We start from the raw sequence: 16,379 nt of genomic DNA on the forward strand, positions 1-16,379 counted from the left end.
CTGGGACTGATGAAATAATGAGTTCAGATGAAAACAAAGATGTGCCTCTTTAAAAGATTCCTCTGATCAAACTGTATATAAACAAACTAATCTGAGTCATCAGCTTCTATGATAGGGCCACATCTAACTCTAATATTGTGGCAGAAGGAAACTATGAGACAGCCTTAGAAAATGAACCGGAGCATTGAAATGAATAATCCTCCAGGTGAATCACAATTCTGCACCATTTGCCTCAAGCTTGCTTTTCATTTCACTTTTTTTCTCTCAATCCTCTTGAATCTTTCTTTTTTTTTTCATTTTTCTATATTGGGTTCTGTCTAAATAGATCACTGAAAAAATAATTGCTTGATTCTTTTAATGGGTTGAGATCAAGAAAATATAAAGTTAAGGAGGGCCTATAAGGATGTGTGTTTGTATAACTATGAAAAGGAGTTGCAGTGAGACAGAGTTGAAGCAATGAGAAAAAATTGAAGGGCCGAGCTGGAAAAAACTCCTGTAGTAAGATTAATTTCTAATTTCTAACTAGCCTCTGTGAATGGAGGCAGACAGAGATCTATTCTGTGGAGTCATCTTTGCCTTTCTGTGTGTCCTGTCTTCTGATAAATGCTTTCAGGTAGCAGTACTTTAGCTGAGATAAAAGGGAGGGTGGCTACCCTGTTTAATGGGAGGGAAGTCATGCAATTTATCTACTTTTGGCAAGTGACATAATAATACGTCAAATTCTGTGGCCTATGCCCTTTTGTGAGAAGCAGTTTACGTTCTCTTTCCAGTCCATCATGCCTACTGAAGCGTTCCTTGGAAATGTCAAAGCCACCTGAAAAAGATCAATCTTTTTTCGTTAGGGGACTATGAGAAAGATGAGACATAAGGGGGAGTACAGAGAAGAAAGAATAGGTTAGATAGCATACTACTTAAAGAAAGATCTGTTCTCTCTGTTAATATTTCTCTTATATGTAGTATACTTTTTAAAGAAAATATGTTTTATTGATTTTAGAGAGAGGAAGGGAGAAGGATAGAGAGATAGAAATATCAGTGAGAGAAACATTGATTGGCTGCCTCCTGCACACCCCTATAGGGCCCGTAACCCGAGCTTGTGCACTGATAGAAAATCAAATGGTCACCTCCTGGTTCATGAGCTTACTCCCAACCACTGAGCCATACTGGCCGGGCATACTATATATTCTCATATAAGTATATTAGGGGCCCAATGCATGAATTCTTGCACCTTGAAAGAAACTGTGGGCTGCGAGACTGTCGTAGGCACAGGGGTGGGTCTCAGCCCATCCTCTGCACCCCTGCCTAGTCCCTCCAGCTGCGGCTCCCGGTCCTCTGTCTGCCAGCAGCCCCACTCCTGCCACCGTCGCTCCCATGCGCTGATGGCACTGGCTCCGCTCATACCCGCTAATGGTGCAGAGCTATTGGGGCTGGTGCCAGCAGCGGGTGTGAGCGGCGGCTGCTGCCCCGATTGCCCCTCAGGCACAGGGGGAGATGGAGAAACCCTCAGGGGTGATCAGGGCCAGCAGCCACCGCTTGCACTGCTGAGGTGCGAGCACCAGGTGGGACTGCAATGTGTTTTGCAAAGAATTTTGGAGCAAAGAATTTTCAGTAACCACCAGAGGCTCGCCCCGGTGACAGTGACTGGTGCCCCACCTTGGTCTGGCACCCCTGCTCTCCTGCTCCACCATTCTGCCGCGGCCAACACCCGCCATGTTCCTCACATGCCCCCTGGTGGTCAGCACACATCATAGCGACTGGTTGTTCGGTTGTCCTGCCATTTGGTCTATTTGCATATTAGCCTTTAATTATATAGGATTATATATATATATATATATATAGTAATAATAATAGAGTAATATGCAAATTGACCCCATACTACTCCTAAGCCACGCCCACCAGCCTAGCCACGCCCAACAGGCAATCAGGAGCAAATATGCAAATAAACCCAACCAAGATGGCTACAGCCACTGAGAGTGGGAGGGAGGCTTGGGTTTCCGTGGTAACAAAAGAAGCCAAGCTTTCCGCGCCTCCTGTTTCCGGCCTAAGCCTCCACTCAAGGCTACAAACTTTCAATTATAGAAGGTGAATTAACTGCCTCAGAAATTGCTGCTGGCCGTGGAGCAAGCAGCAGGCTTGGCTTTGCTCCAGGCTACAAAGTTTCAATTGTAGAAGGAAAATAAATTCCAGATACCAGGACCTCCACTTGGGTCACCAGGGGGGGTGGCCGGCCTGCAAACCACCACAGGCCCCTTGCTCAGGCCGCCCCACGCTCCAAGGGAACCCCCACCCTTCAGGGCAAACCAGTCAGCCCCCACCCATGCACCAGGCCTCTATCCTATCTAATAAAAGAGTAATATGCAGATTGACCATCATTGCAACACACAATATAGCTGCCCCCATGTGGTCAAAGATCCTGCCCCCATGTGGACACAAGATGGCCAGCACAAGATGGCCAGCAGGGGAGGGCAGTTGGGAGGCACTAGGCCTGCAAGGGAGGGCAGTTGGAGGCGATCAACCCTGCAGGGGATGGCAGTTAGGGGTGACCAGGCCGGCAGAGGAGGGAAGTTGGGGGCAAACAGCCTGGCTGGGGAGCAGTTAGGCATCAATCAGGCTGGCAGCAGAGTGGTTAGGGGGTGATTAGGCTGGCAGGCAGAAGTGGTTAGGAGCAATCAGGAAGGCAGGCAGGTGATCAGTTGGGAGCCAGCAGTCCTGGATTGTGAGAGGGATGTCCAACTGCCCGTTTAGGCCCGATCCGGGATTGGGCCTAAATGGGCAGTTGGACATCCCTCGAGGGGTCCCAGTTTGGAGAGGATGCAGGCTGGGCTGAGGGACACGTCCCCCCCCCCCCCCCCCCCGTCCATGCACAAATTTTGTGCACCGGGCCTCTAGTGTGTGTGTGTGTGTGTGTGTGTGTGTGTGTGTGTGTGTGTGTATGTGTATACACACACACACACACACACACACATATATATATATATATTTCAATTACCAGACTATAAGTAGTCTGGTTACCATGGATACCAAGTGGAGCCTGGGGAAAATAAGAATTTTGATTTTTTAATGTTAACATTTTGCTACCATTCTTGAATTAAAAAAAAAAAAATCAACCTTCTTAAATTACTTTAATTGGAAGCATTTAATATCTACTATGAAATGGGTTTGATTATGTCTAGACAGGCATAGAATTCTTAATGTGTGTGTCTTTGTTACCCCACAGATGTGTCTATTTTCCCACTCTGAAAGCATATAGTCCATTTCCTGAACACTGACAAGAAGCAGAGTATTATACTCCATTCAAGAATATTTATATTCTTAAAGTTTGGGTAAACAAATAAGAGGGTTAAGTAAAACCAGAAAGAAGGCACACAAAAAGCAACCACCATGAAATTACCTCTGTATGTGATTAATCTACATATTTGTGTCTTTCTATGTGCATCTATGTGTGGGCTACTGTTGGTTTATATAAGAGGATAGAAAAATGAAACAAAATGGAAATTATCATATTATAATTTAAAAACTACCTGGAAACTTAAGACTAGCCTTTAAATGGCTTGCTTAATAATTAATCAACTTTAACCTCAGTAATTTTAGAGTATTTTTTAGATAAACTGCTTTGAAACCGAAGCTGTTATATTTAGGAAGTCATGTGAAGCATATTCCATGATATATTTTCTGATCTTCTCAGGATTAATTCCATGTATATGATAGAGAATAATGTGATTTTTTGATTTACTTAGTAGACTTTAAAAAAAAAATAGTTTAGTCTAAGGCCATACTACCCTGAACATGCCCGATCTTGTCTAAAAAAGAATAGTTTATTGGTTTTTAGAGAGGGAGGAAGAGAGAAGAGAGAAATATCGTGGATGTGAGAACATAGCATCGATTGGCTACCTCCTGCATGCCCCCTAGTGGGACCTAGGCATGTGCACTGAACAAGAATCAAACCAGCAACCTTCAGTGCACCTGGATGATGCCCAATCACCTGGGCCACACTGGCCAGAGCTAGACTTTATGTTTATTTTTTGTTTGTTTGTTTGTTTGTTTTTAAATTTCTTTATTGATTAAGGTGTCACATATTTGTCCTCATCCCCCCATTCCCATCCCACCCCTCTCCCCACGCATGCCCCAACCCCCTGTTGAACTCAACCGTTGGATAGGCTTATATGCATGCACACAGGTCCTTTGGTTGAACTCTCCCCCTCCCCCCACCCTCCCCTATCCTCCCTCTGAGGCCCGATAGTCCGATCGATGCCTCCTTGTTTCTGGTTCTGTTCTTGTTCCTCAGTCTATGTTGTTCATCATTTCCCCTAGATGAGCGAGATCATATGTCACTAGATATATACTTATAAGAACTGAATGTGAGACGAGCAATAATGGTTATGCTGACAGGCAAATGAATCAGTCTGTAGTGAGTTTCTTTCTGGACCAACAGTTCTTTTGAGACCCAATTTCAATGTCCACCAGTTCCTTATGTGTACATGAAAGCACTGACCCCTCAGCTCTGGATGGTGGACAAATGGTGGTAACGGAGGTCCGACTCCCTCTGGTTTAGTCTCGGCCGGACCCAGGGGCACGGCTTCACCCGGACTAAGGGGCACGTGGCCTCACCCAGACCCAAGGGGCGCGTGGCCTCACCCGGGCCCGGGACCCAGCCTCACCCGGATGGATCCAGGGGCACACGGCCTCACCCGGACCCAGGATCTGGCTTCACCCGTACCCAGGGGCGCAAGGCCTCACCCGGACCCAGGGGCACATGGCCTCACCCGGGCCCAGGGACCCAGCCTCATCTGGGTCCAGTGGCGCGTGGTCTCACCCGGACCCGGGGGTGCGTGGCCTCACCCGGGCCCAGGGACCCAGCCACACCCGGGTCCAGGGGCGCGTGGCCTCTCCCAGACCCAGGGGCGCGTGGCCTCACTCGGATCCAGGGACGCGTGGCCTCACCCGGACCCAGGGGCGCGTGGCCTCTCCCAGACCCAGGGGCACGTGGCCTCACCCGGGCCTAGGCGCGCGAGGCCTCACCCAGATCCAGGGACACATGGTCTCACCCGGACCCAGGGGCGCGTGGCCTCTCCCAGACCCAGGGGCACGTGGCCTCACCCGGACCTAGGTGCGCGTGGCCTCACCTGGATCCAGGGACACATGGTCTCACCCGGACCCAGGGGCGCGTGGCCTCTCCCAGACCCAGGGGCACGTGGCCTCACCCGGGCCTAGGTGCGCGAGGCCTCACCCGGATCCAGGGACACATGGTCTCACCCGGACCCAGGGGCGCGTGGCCTCTCCCAGACCCAGGGGCACGTGGCCTCACCCGGACCTAGGTGCGCGAGGCCTCACCCGGACCCAGGGGCGCGTGGCCTCTCCCAGACCCAGGGGCGCGTGGCCTCACCCGGACCTAGGTGCGCGAGGCCTCACCCGGATCCAGGGACACATGGCCTCACCCGGACCCAAGTGCGCGTGGCCTCTCCCAGACCCAGGGGCACATGGCCTCACCCGGGCCTAAGTGCGCGAGGCCTCACCCGGATCCAGGGACACATGGCCTCACCCGGACCCGGGGGCGCGTGGCCTCTCCCAGACCCAGGGGCGTGTGGCCTCGCCCAGGCCTAGGAGCGCGAGGCCTCACCCGGATCCAGGGACACATGGCCTCACCCGGACCCAAGTGCGCGTGGCCTCTCCCAGACCCAGGGGCACATGGCCTCACCCGGGCCTAAGTGCGCGAGGCCTCACCCGGATCCAGGGACACATGGCCTCACCCGGACCCGGGGGCGCGTGGCCTCTCCCAGACCCAGGGGCGTGTGGCCTCGCCCAGGCCTAGGAGCGCGAGGCCTCACCCGGATCCAGGGACACATGGCCTCACCCGGACCCAGGGGCGCGTGGCCTCTCCCAGACCCAGGGGCACGTGGCCTCACCCGGGCCTAGGCGTGCGAGGCCTCACCCGGATCCAGGGACACATGGCCTCTCCCGGACCCAGGGGCGCGTGGCCTCTCCCAGACCCAGGGGCACGTGGCCTCACCTGGACCTAGGTGCGCGAGGCCTCACCCGGATCCAGGGACACATGGCCTCACCCTGACCCGGGGGCGTGTGGCCTCTCCCAGACCCAGGGGCACATGGCCTCACCCGGGCCTAGGCGCGCGAGGCCTCACCCGGATCCAGGGACACATGGCCTCACCCGGACCCGGGGGCGCGTGGCCTCTCCCAGACCCAGGGGCACGTGGCCTCACCTGGACCTAGGTGCGCGAGGCCTCACCCGGATCCAGGGACACATGGCCTCACCCTGACCCGGGGGCGTGTGGCCTCTCCCAGACCCAGGGGCACGTGGCCTCACCCGGGCCTAGGCGTGCGAGGCCTCACCCGGATCCAGGGACACATGGCCTCTCCCGGACCCAGGGACACATGGCCTCACCCGGACCCGGGGGCGCGTGGCCTCTCCCAGACCCAGGGGCGCGTGGCCTCTCCCAGACCCAGGGGCACATGGCCTCACCCGGACCCAGGGGCGCGTGGCCTCTCCCAGACCCAGGGGCACGTGGCCTCACCTGGACCTAGGCGCGCGAGGCCTCACCCGGATCCAGGGACACATGGCTTCACCCGGACCCGGGGGCGCGTGGCCTCTCTCAGACCCAGGGGCACGTGGCCTCACCCGGGCCTAGGTGCGCGAGGCCTCAACTGGATCTAGGGACACATGGCCTCACACGGACCCAGGGGCGCATGGCCTCTCCCAGACCCAGGGGTGCGTGGCCTCACCCGGGCACGGGACCCAGCGTCATCCGGGTCCAGGGGCACATGGCCTCACCCGGACTCGGAATCCGGCTTCACTTGGACCCAGGGGCACGTGGCCTCACCCAGACCCAGGGACGTGAGGCCTCACCTAGACCCAGAGGCATGTGACCACACCCGAGCCCAGAGGCGCGCAACCTCGCCTGCACCCGGGTCCCAGCGGGGTTTCGTCTTCTTGATCCCAATTCCTGTTGGTCAATTCCCTCTCAGCAATTCCTTCGGCCATTTTCCCAGAGCTCCAGGACGGCTGCTGCAGAACTCGTTGGGCGGCGGCTCAGCGAAGCTCCGGTGTGCCTGGTGCACGGCGGCGGGCTGGTCTGGTGTCGCTGCGTCGTCCCTTGGGTCTGCAGTGGTGGCCGGTCGCCGAGCATGCGCACCTGGCCGCTTCCGGGGCATTGAGATTCTTGAAGGACTCGGAGGTCAGCAAGTGCGGAGTCTCCCACCCCATGTCTCATAGGGGCTCGTCTGTCCGTGCTCGGCAGCCAGTGGAGCCGTCCCCTCAGCCGGAGACCGCCGGGGGAACTGCGCCGAGCACGTTCCAGGCCGCCATTGTGTCGCCTGAGCCGTAGTTCTTAAAGTGTGGTCTTTGGGACACCGGCATCAGCATCATCCCGCATACCCCTCTTTTATTCTAGTTGTAGAGCATCCACTCAGCCAGCCCTCTGGTGGTTCTGGATGGTGTCTGCTCTGCTCTCCTGTCGTAGTCTCAAAATTGTTGTGGTAGGCAACGATCAGGCTTCCGCCCTATGCCTCCATCTTGGTCCTCCTTTGTATAGTTAAGTCTTGACCGTTGTTGGTGTCACTGGGAGGGCCCTCTTTGTCTATAAAGGAAGAGTTGCTGTGCAGGAGACACGTTTATGGGCTGGGTCTTGGTGCAGCAAGGCTTTGGCGCTCACTGAATCTGCCTGTTGAATGTGTCCCTTATGCGCGTGGTTGAAATCTGGTGTCATCTCCCACAGACCACTAGATGCCCTCGTTTCTGGGTCTCCAATGGGGTGTAGATCAGCTACTGCCTTAGGCACTCAGCAGGGATTACAGCAAAAACTGTAGTTTCCTCCTCCTGTCTGAGTGGCCCTGGAGCAGTCCGACTAGAACAGCAGTTCATCTGATCAAGCTGCCAGAGGGCAGGCCACCCACATGCACAAGCCGTTGCTTGGAGCGCAGATGCGCCTGCAAGACTTGCGGGGCGGGTCTTCAAAACGTGCGGGGCGGGTCCCAGGGCGGGGCGGAGTCTCAGGGCGCCAACAGGCCATGGCACGGCGAACCCCAATGGCTGCGAGTCTGCTCCTTCTGCCTTCCACGTTTCTAAGCCCCCTCGTTCCGCACTCCAGCGCAGCAAACACTGATTGCTGGGCGCACCTCCGCAAGAGTCCCGCCTCTCCCCGCAGGCGTCTGGGTCTCCCGCGCGTCCCCAGAAGCTGGATTTCAGGGTGATGGGGAGCTAATCTCCCCTAGGTTTGGAACAAAAGCCCCCTTCCCCCGCCGCCAGCCCGACCCACGCGCCTCCGCACCTCATCCCCTCCGATTTTGCTGGTTTCCTCTTCCCTCTTAGCTGTAAATCTACCATTCAGCCATCTCTCCTGTAGTTCTGGGTGGCAGACGCTCTGTCCTCCAGTCGTGCCCCTGAAATTGCTGTGCGCGGCGCAGTTCGCAGTTCCTTTGTTTAACTTTGCTGCCTTCTTGGTTCTCCTCTGTCAAAATGGCTAGAGGACTTGAATGTAAGATGGGAAATCCTAAGAATCCTCCAAATCGGTGTTGGCGGCCTCCGGGGCCCCGAGGATCTCTCTGGGCAGCTCGGCCAGGTCGGTGACGCGGATGAGCCCCTCCTGCAGAAAGATGGTCTCTTCCTTCACCGAGAGCCGCTGCGCCGAGTCCGCAGCTGCCGCCACAGCAGCTGCCGCGGCGCCCACGAGCCCATGGCCCCTGCTGCGGTGCTGACTGAGAGGAGCAGCTGCCCGGTCTGGGGAGACGCGAGCAGCAGTCGCCACCCTCACCAGTCCATGTTTCAGTTGTATTTCCGAAACTGCCATGCGAGGCAACAGATCAGCCTTTCACCTCCGCCGCCATCTTTCTCGGTCCTCTAGACTTTATGTTTATTGAAATACTAGAGGCCCGGTGTATGAAATTTGTGCACTGGGGGGGGGGGGGTGGTGTGTGTTCCTCAGCCCAGCCTGCACCCTCTCCAATCTGGGAACCCTCGGGGGATGTCCAACTGCCGGTTTAGGCCCGATCCCATAGGATCGGGCCTAAACCAGCAGTTGGACATGCCTCTCACAATCCGGGACTGCTGGCTCCCAACTGCTCGCCTGCCTGCCTGCCTGATTTCCCCTAACCACTCTGCCTGCCAGCCTGATAGCCCCCTAACTGCTCCCTTGCTGGCCTGATTGACACCTAACCACTCCCCTGCTGGCATGATTGACACCTAACTGCTCCCCTGCTGACCCGATCACCCCCAACTGCCTTTCCCTGCAGGCCTGGTTGCCCCCAACTGCCCTCCCTGCCAGCCATCTTGTAACAATGTGGGGGTGGCCATCTTGTAATGATGTGGGGGTGGCCATCTTGTGATGACATGGGGGCGGCCATCTTGTGGTGGCCATCTTGTGATGACATGGGGGTGGCCATCTTGTGACGTGAGGGCGTGAGGATCAATTTGCATATTACCTCTTTATTATCTATACTAATAAAAGGGTAATATGCTAATTAGACCAGGAGATCTTCCAGGAGACCTTCTGGATGTCCTTCTGGACAAAGCCATGGTGGTGGGGCCGAGGCAGAGGCGATTAGGGGCGATCAGGCCAGGAGGGGATGGCAGTTGGGCATGATCAGGCCAGTGGGGGGGGGGCAGTTGAGGGCGAGCAGGCCAGTGGGGGGGCAGTTGAGGGCGAGCAGGCCAGTGGGGGGGCAGTTGAGGGTGAGCAGGCTGGCATGGGGGGCAGTTGGGGGTGAGTAGGCCAGCAGGCATAGTGGTTAGGGGCAATCAGGCAGGAAGGCAGGTGAGCAGTTATGAGCCAGCGGTCCCGGATTGCGAGAGGGATGTCCGACTGCCGGTTTAGGCCCACAGGGATTGGGCCTAAACCAGCAGTTGGACATCCCCCGAGGGGTCCCACATTGGAGAGGGTGCAGGCCAAACTGAGGGACACCCCCCACCTCTGTGCACGAATTTCGTGTACCAGGCCACTAGTATAGGATAATTGACCTAACATTGTATTAGTGTCAGGTGTACAACCTAATGATTCTGTGTATGACACATTGTGAAATGATCATCAGAATAAGTCAAGTTAACATCCATCATCATAACAGTACATTTTTTTCTTGTGATGAGTGTTTTTGATAATATTAATACTAAGGAATATCCACACATGGTTGTCAACAAGTCTTTTTACTTAGTCCTTCTGCCTTTTCCTCATTTTCATTTGTAATTTATTTCTCCAAGTGCTTCTGATTTTTAACATTTTTTTTCTCAAATTTACCTACATTTTTCTACCTCCATGTCTCACCTTTTCTATCACCTCATTTCTTTACCACTGCACTAGCCCCTAATAGTCACCATGTCTTTGCTCTTGCCCAGCTCTAATCCATTCCCTACATTTTGGCAGAATACTACTTGTAAGACAAATCTGATTGTCTCACTCTCCCATTTAGAATACTTCAAAAGGGTCTTATGCTCAACATGTAATGCAAGATAAATAACATTTCTTACACATTCCTACAGGATCTGGTTTCTGCTCGCCTTCCTCCCACCCCCAAACACACACACCAATCTCATCTCATATATCTCCACGTTCTTTCTCATGCAGCTGCATGGCTGACTTTCTTTTCTCTGGCTATATCATGCTCCCGCCTATCTTGGGGTCTTTGCACATGTATCTAAAGTACTCATCTTTTTCATCTTACCAGGTTCATGCCTACACATCTTTCAAGCCTCATCTCAAATATGAGTTCCATGGGGAAAACTTCCCATAAACCCTAGACTAGACCTACTGTAGACTTGTGTGCACCCTGTAGTTTTTCTTTATAGTACCTTTCACAGGTTGTAATTATAAATTGTGCTATTATGAACTTTTATAGTTACAAAGTGCAAATATGTACAAAGATGCAATTGCCTTTATTTCTGTCCAGTAGGATTTTAGCTCCTGGAATTCTTTTACCATCCATGGTGTAGCTAAATCTTGCAAGTCACTCCAGATTTTTTTCAATATCTTTCAGATAAGACTGTTTTTTGTTTGTTTGTTTGTTTGTTTGTTTAGTTCAAGAGCTTTCCTTCCCCCCCATCTCCTTCCCTTCTCTCAGGGGGATATGAGTCTCTGGACCTGAGAGGGAATTGGGGTACCTTGTGCAGAATGGTTTTCTATTCTCTATAACCTGTGCTGAGATCTACCTATTTTCCTTTGTTCCTTCCTGTGCTTCCATTTCCTGCTACAATTCCTGACCCTGCAGTGACCTCTGATTGCCATGTCAGTGCCCTTTGCCTAATTCTAATCTCCACCCCAGAGGCCTGCTGGCTGATCTGCTTTTAGGACTTTATTTTCTCTTGGTTACTTTCAAACTCAGTTGGTTTTCTATACCGTGCTGGGCTTGCTGCCCTTTGTGAGGCTGCCCTGAAGCTCTTGTGCCTAGGATATGTCTCTGAACCATAGCTATGGCAGGACTGCAATGCTACAGCCGAATTTGGCTTTTCTATGAGCCTTGCCTCCTTCCTAAAATGCAACAGAGGAGATGAGTTCCTGTTCTATCCAAACTCATCTATGGTTTTCTCAGGAGGAGGCAGAATCAAGGGTCCTTTCTCAGAAATCCACACCAATCACAGGCTTACTTTCTTGCTTTCTCATTGTTTTAAAGTTCCAATCCTGAATGAAAACTGGCTGTTCCTTAATTGCCTTTCTAATATAAAGTTACGTATAAACTTTGTAGCCACTTCCTTACGACTTTGCCTTTTCTTAATATTCAGAGTCAAGCTTTTATTTAAATTTTTTTTCCTGATTGTCTTTTCAGACATTTGTCCCTGCAATGAAATTTTTAAAATCTATTCAGAAACTCAATTGACTTTCTTTTTTTCTAAAATGATTCATACTTTTCCAGGGCGTCAGGGATAATTTTGAGAAACACTTGTTTATTTTTCAAAATATTATCTCTCTTACATGTGATTATTTTTTGTATCTTCTACAGAACTGTAAGTTCTCTAAGGTTAAGTCAGGTTTCATGTACTATTGTATCATCTAGCCCATATTAGAACTCTAATAGATATTATTGAAGAAATAAATAAATAAATGCAAATCTTAGCAAAGAGAAGTAAACTCATACTTCACTATTAATAGGTTGGAACTAATACTCCCCATAGAAATCCCATAAGGTCTGTTAGAGTAGGTAGTCTGACCTGGGGCCTACCTAACTTTACCATCTGTCTTAATACGAGCATCTGATCCCACTCTAGTCCTGTCCTAAGTGGAAGAAAACCATGGTTTTCTTTTCTCTCTGGCTACATGGAAAGAAGAAAGAGATAAAAACATGTATGTCAGCCTGAAAAAGCTCCCAATCTAAAGAAAGGGTGCAGAAGAGAGAAGAGGACAGCAGGGGTGTGGCTGAACTTCTTTTCAGGTGAGAAAATGTTTTGAGTCTGTTTGTTGCTGTGGTTGTGTGGATGAAAGAAGAAAAGAACCATACTCATGTATTTCATAGTTTAATGCACAGTGTCCGATCATTCGTAAATGCCTCCCAACTGGTAACTAGCAACCTGACTAGTATCCCTTTCCTTTGGGTAGAAGAGGAAGGGGGGGGGGGGAATCTTCCTGTTTCCTGCCTGCTATACTCTTTCCCTTTAACCATTGTAGGAAAAACTAACCCTAAAGTGGCCCAAAGAGCAGCTAATCTTTTCACTGTGTGTGACAGAAAATAGACGCTGGGGCATGGCCTGGTGACGGAACCATTTCTTTTGGGATCTGGAATCCAAACTTAACGTAGGATTCCATCTTGTTTTCCTACCTGCTTTTTATTATTGGCTTTTACAGCCAGACGAATCCTCCAGGAAATTTTCCGTTTCAGAAGTCAAGTCGCTCTTTGCTTTATTTTGACCACACTGCAGGTTTCACAGAGAAGAACATTACAGAGGAAAATAACACTAAACTGTCTTGAGCCTCACAGTGCAGCACCGGTTAGAAAGAGATTTGGGGAAATAACCAAAGAGACATTCAGGAACTTTCTTAAGACCACCATGAAATATAAAAGGCCTAACATTTTTATTTAGATTATAATTTCACAGCTACAAACAATCACTGAAGTAATTTTGTTCATCATGCATAGTAATCACTTCGTTTAGTAATTTGCTCAAGGTCAAACTCTAATTCAATGCCACTCCTTTTGCCTTTGATTCCCAGCCTAGCCAGCCAAACTCCCTCTTCAAGTAGAGGGAAGATAAATTGAGGGAGGGAAGAGAAGAAAGCTGGAGCCACATATCTGATCGACATGACCTAAGGAAAAGCCATGAGTTCCTCTGAAGATGCCCAAATCTGCCTTGATGAGCCTCTGTCTTTCCAGAAGACTCCTTCCAACAAATTCCTGTGGTGAAGTTAACCAGAGCCCAATTTCTGTTGCTTCCAATAAAAGAACCCCAAAACATTCATTAGGTATCTTTTTGGTATGTTTTTGTACTGCAAGATTTCTCAAAGTCCTTTGTTTTCTAGTGTAAAGTTTCTAAAGGAGGTGCAATATACATGTATTCGGGTGGCAGTTCTTATTATTTAACCTTTCTCATGGAGCTTTATTGGGCATTTTTTTTAGAACACACTCCAGGAAACACTGCATTATACCATTGCTGCAATGCTGTCCCTTAAGACATTGCCTTAATTCCCAGCCTACTTAGAAGAGTTTCTGAAACTCTTCCTATGTATTTCCTAAATAAGGGCACTGCATCTGCATCGTGTGAGGAGAGAGTGGCCTCTGTGTTGTAATTTTGCAACAGTTAGAATACTGGTAGCAATTTTACTTGAGGCATTCTGGTTGAATTCTCTGGTTAGGGTTCCAGGGTTTCTATGATTTCATTTTTGTTGCATTACTGACTTCAGATATATCCTAAGCAAGGTTTTTCCAGAGGTAAAACAGAAAGGAACTGAACTGGTATCTCCCTGAACTCTGGCAGGTTGAATTAGGTAATGCCTGCAGTGTGACCTGAATTCTGCAGAGACAAGACTTCTGAAACACCAACAATAAATGTTTGTCATAAAAAAGACTGCAGAGCGCTTTTCATGTATTTTCATCCAATGTTTAGGCAATTACATAACCAGTCTATTAAATTCTTTTGAGAAAAGATAAAAATACCAGTCAGAGCAGTTCACACTGAGCACTGCACATGTTTAAGAAAGTCAGAGCTTGTGGCAGGGTTTTTGCTTCTCACTAATCCTGGGAGTGGAGACAGGGCTTGCTCTGCAATCCATATCACTGGCGGCTGCATTTAATAAAGCAACGTTATGGCCCATGTGCATGGTACATCATAGCTCTACTGCATGCTAGTTAGGAAATATATTAACTGTTCATTGTGTTTGGTCAATACTCTACCCATTTATTTTGCCACAGTTTTTACAGCCTGAGACAAAATGATTGGGGAAAAGTATGATAAGTTTGAGTAAAAGCCAATGATCCATTCTACTCACTTATCTCTAGAAAATCTCTCACATTCAGCTCACCCATTGAGCAAATATGGTATTGAATATTTATAAGAGGACTACCATTCCAAAGTCCTGGTCTCTTTTTTATTTATTTATTTATTTATTTATTTATTTATTTAAAATTTCTTTATTGATTAAGGTATCACATATTTGTCCTCGTCCCCCCATTTCCACCCCACCCCCCTCCCCACACATGCCCCCACCCCCCTGTTGTCCTTGACCGCTGGTTGGGCTCATATGTCTGCACACAAGTCCTTTGGTTGATCTCCCCCTTTACCCCCACCCTTCCCTACCCTCCCCCCGAGGCCCGACAGTCTGATCCATGCCTCCTTGTTTCTGGGTCTGTTCTTGTTCATCAGTCTATGTTGTTCATTATTTCCCCTAGATGAGTGAGATCATGTGCTATTAGAAATACACTTATAAGAACCGAAAATGAGACAAGCAATAATGGTTATGGTGACAGGCAAATGAATCGGTCTGTAGTGAGTTTCTTTCTGGGCCAACAGTTCCTTTGAGACCCAATTTCAATGTCCAACAGTTCCTTATGTGTACATGTCAGCACTGACATTTCAGTTCTGGATGGTGGACAACTGGTGGTAATGCAGGTCCGACTCTGTCTGGTTTGGTCCTGGGCAATCTGCAGTGATGCACAGCTGCTAACTGCTAGTATGGGAAGGCCACATCAGCGTCTTCTGTCTCTGGACTGCTTCTCTTCTGTCTTCATGGCTGGAGTAGTCCTGTCGATTCTTCTCTTGCTAGAATCCACATGGTCTCGGAGTTGTTTTCTGAAAATATACAAACATATTCTCGACCAAAAGTTAATAAAGGAATATTTTCTATAAATTTGCAAAGTCCTGGTCTCTTTTGCTGGTCTTCAAAGAGAGGTTTTTTTTTGTTTTGTTTTTTTTTTGTTTTTTTCTTTTACAAATGGAAGAATGCTCTAGAAGAGAGTGAGTCTGTTGCTTTTTCTGGTATCTTAAGTGCTCAGCACAGGGCCTATAAGTGGGAACTTGATGAACTCTGAGCTTTATGAGGGTGGAAGTGATGACAGGAGAACAGCGTGTCCGCATAAGGAAAGGGGCAATGACAGTGACACCACTGAGCCTTGAAGGAGTGGGGTGGGTTGGAGGTTGCTGATAACCATGGGTATAAACCTGTGAGTTCTTTTCCTCTGTGGGAATCTTGGCTGCTCTTGGAAAGAAAGGCACAGCAGAAGCCTATAGTAGGTTTTGATATGGTTTCCAAACCTACTATTAGCTGTTGCTTCTCTGCTTGGTGACTCTCAGCTGAAGTCACATAGTTAATCAGAAACACTCTTGAATAGAAAAGGGCACATTTAATGTCATCCTGAATGTATTAATTAGTGACATTTAGATGGAGCTTGCTTCTGACTTCCTTACAAAACCACATTTCTAAACGTACCTCACGTCTGAGGTGAGGTGCTGTTTCATGATATTTGTTCAGTAATTTATTTTTCTAACAAGTACTGATTGGACACTACTACATGTAGCACTGTCCTGTCTTCTGGTGATAGAACGGTTTCTATGACTCATTCCCTTCCCTAAGGCATCTCCTATACTAGTTGTGAATATAGATACTAAAATGTAATTTAACTGCATTGTATGATTAAAATTTCCTAAAGAAGCATATCCTAAATGGTTTTTTTTCTTTCTCTCCCTCTCCATCTCTCTTTCTCTCTCTCACATACACACATACACAAAATAGGCAAATCTGTGAGTGATGGATGTGTTAATTCAATTAGAGAAATCCTTTCACAATCTCTATGTATATAAAATCACATTGTACATTCTAAATATATTACAATTTTATTTATCAATTTTACCTCAATAAAGGTGAAAAATAAAATTAAATGTAATTAGAAAAAAAAGGTGATTTTAGTACAGTGAGAGACGCATTTCATAATGTTAAACATGAGTGAAGGGAGAAAAACTTAAA

General features: G+C 49.3%; 1 long non-coding RNA gene across 4 annotated transcripts in view; it reads left to right on the plus strand.

Annotated features, from left to right (window-relative positions):
* Nucleotides 1-16,379, plus strand: part of LOC129150283 (uncharacterized) — a 210,169-nt gene that overhangs the window by 172,039 nt on the left and 21,751 nt on the right. For 2 of the 4 annotated variants that reach the window (XR_008557026.1, XR_008557027.1), the window contains exon 2: nt 12,254-12,360. The exons of the other annotated variants lie outside the window; for them this stretch is intronic. This is a non-coding gene — a long non-coding RNA (uncharacterized LOC129150283). The remainder of the gene's footprint in view (nt 1-12,253; nt 12,361-16,379) is intronic. 4 annotated transcript variants of the gene reach the window in all.

Source organism: Eptesicus fuscus, chromosome 9 (genome assembly GCF_027574615.1).
Source record: "Eptesicus fuscus isolate TK198812 chromosome 9, DD_ASM_mEF_20220401, whole genome shotgun sequence".
Lineage (NCBI taxonomy): Eukaryota > Metazoa > Chordata > Mammalia > Chiroptera > Vespertilionidae > Eptesicus > Eptesicus fuscus.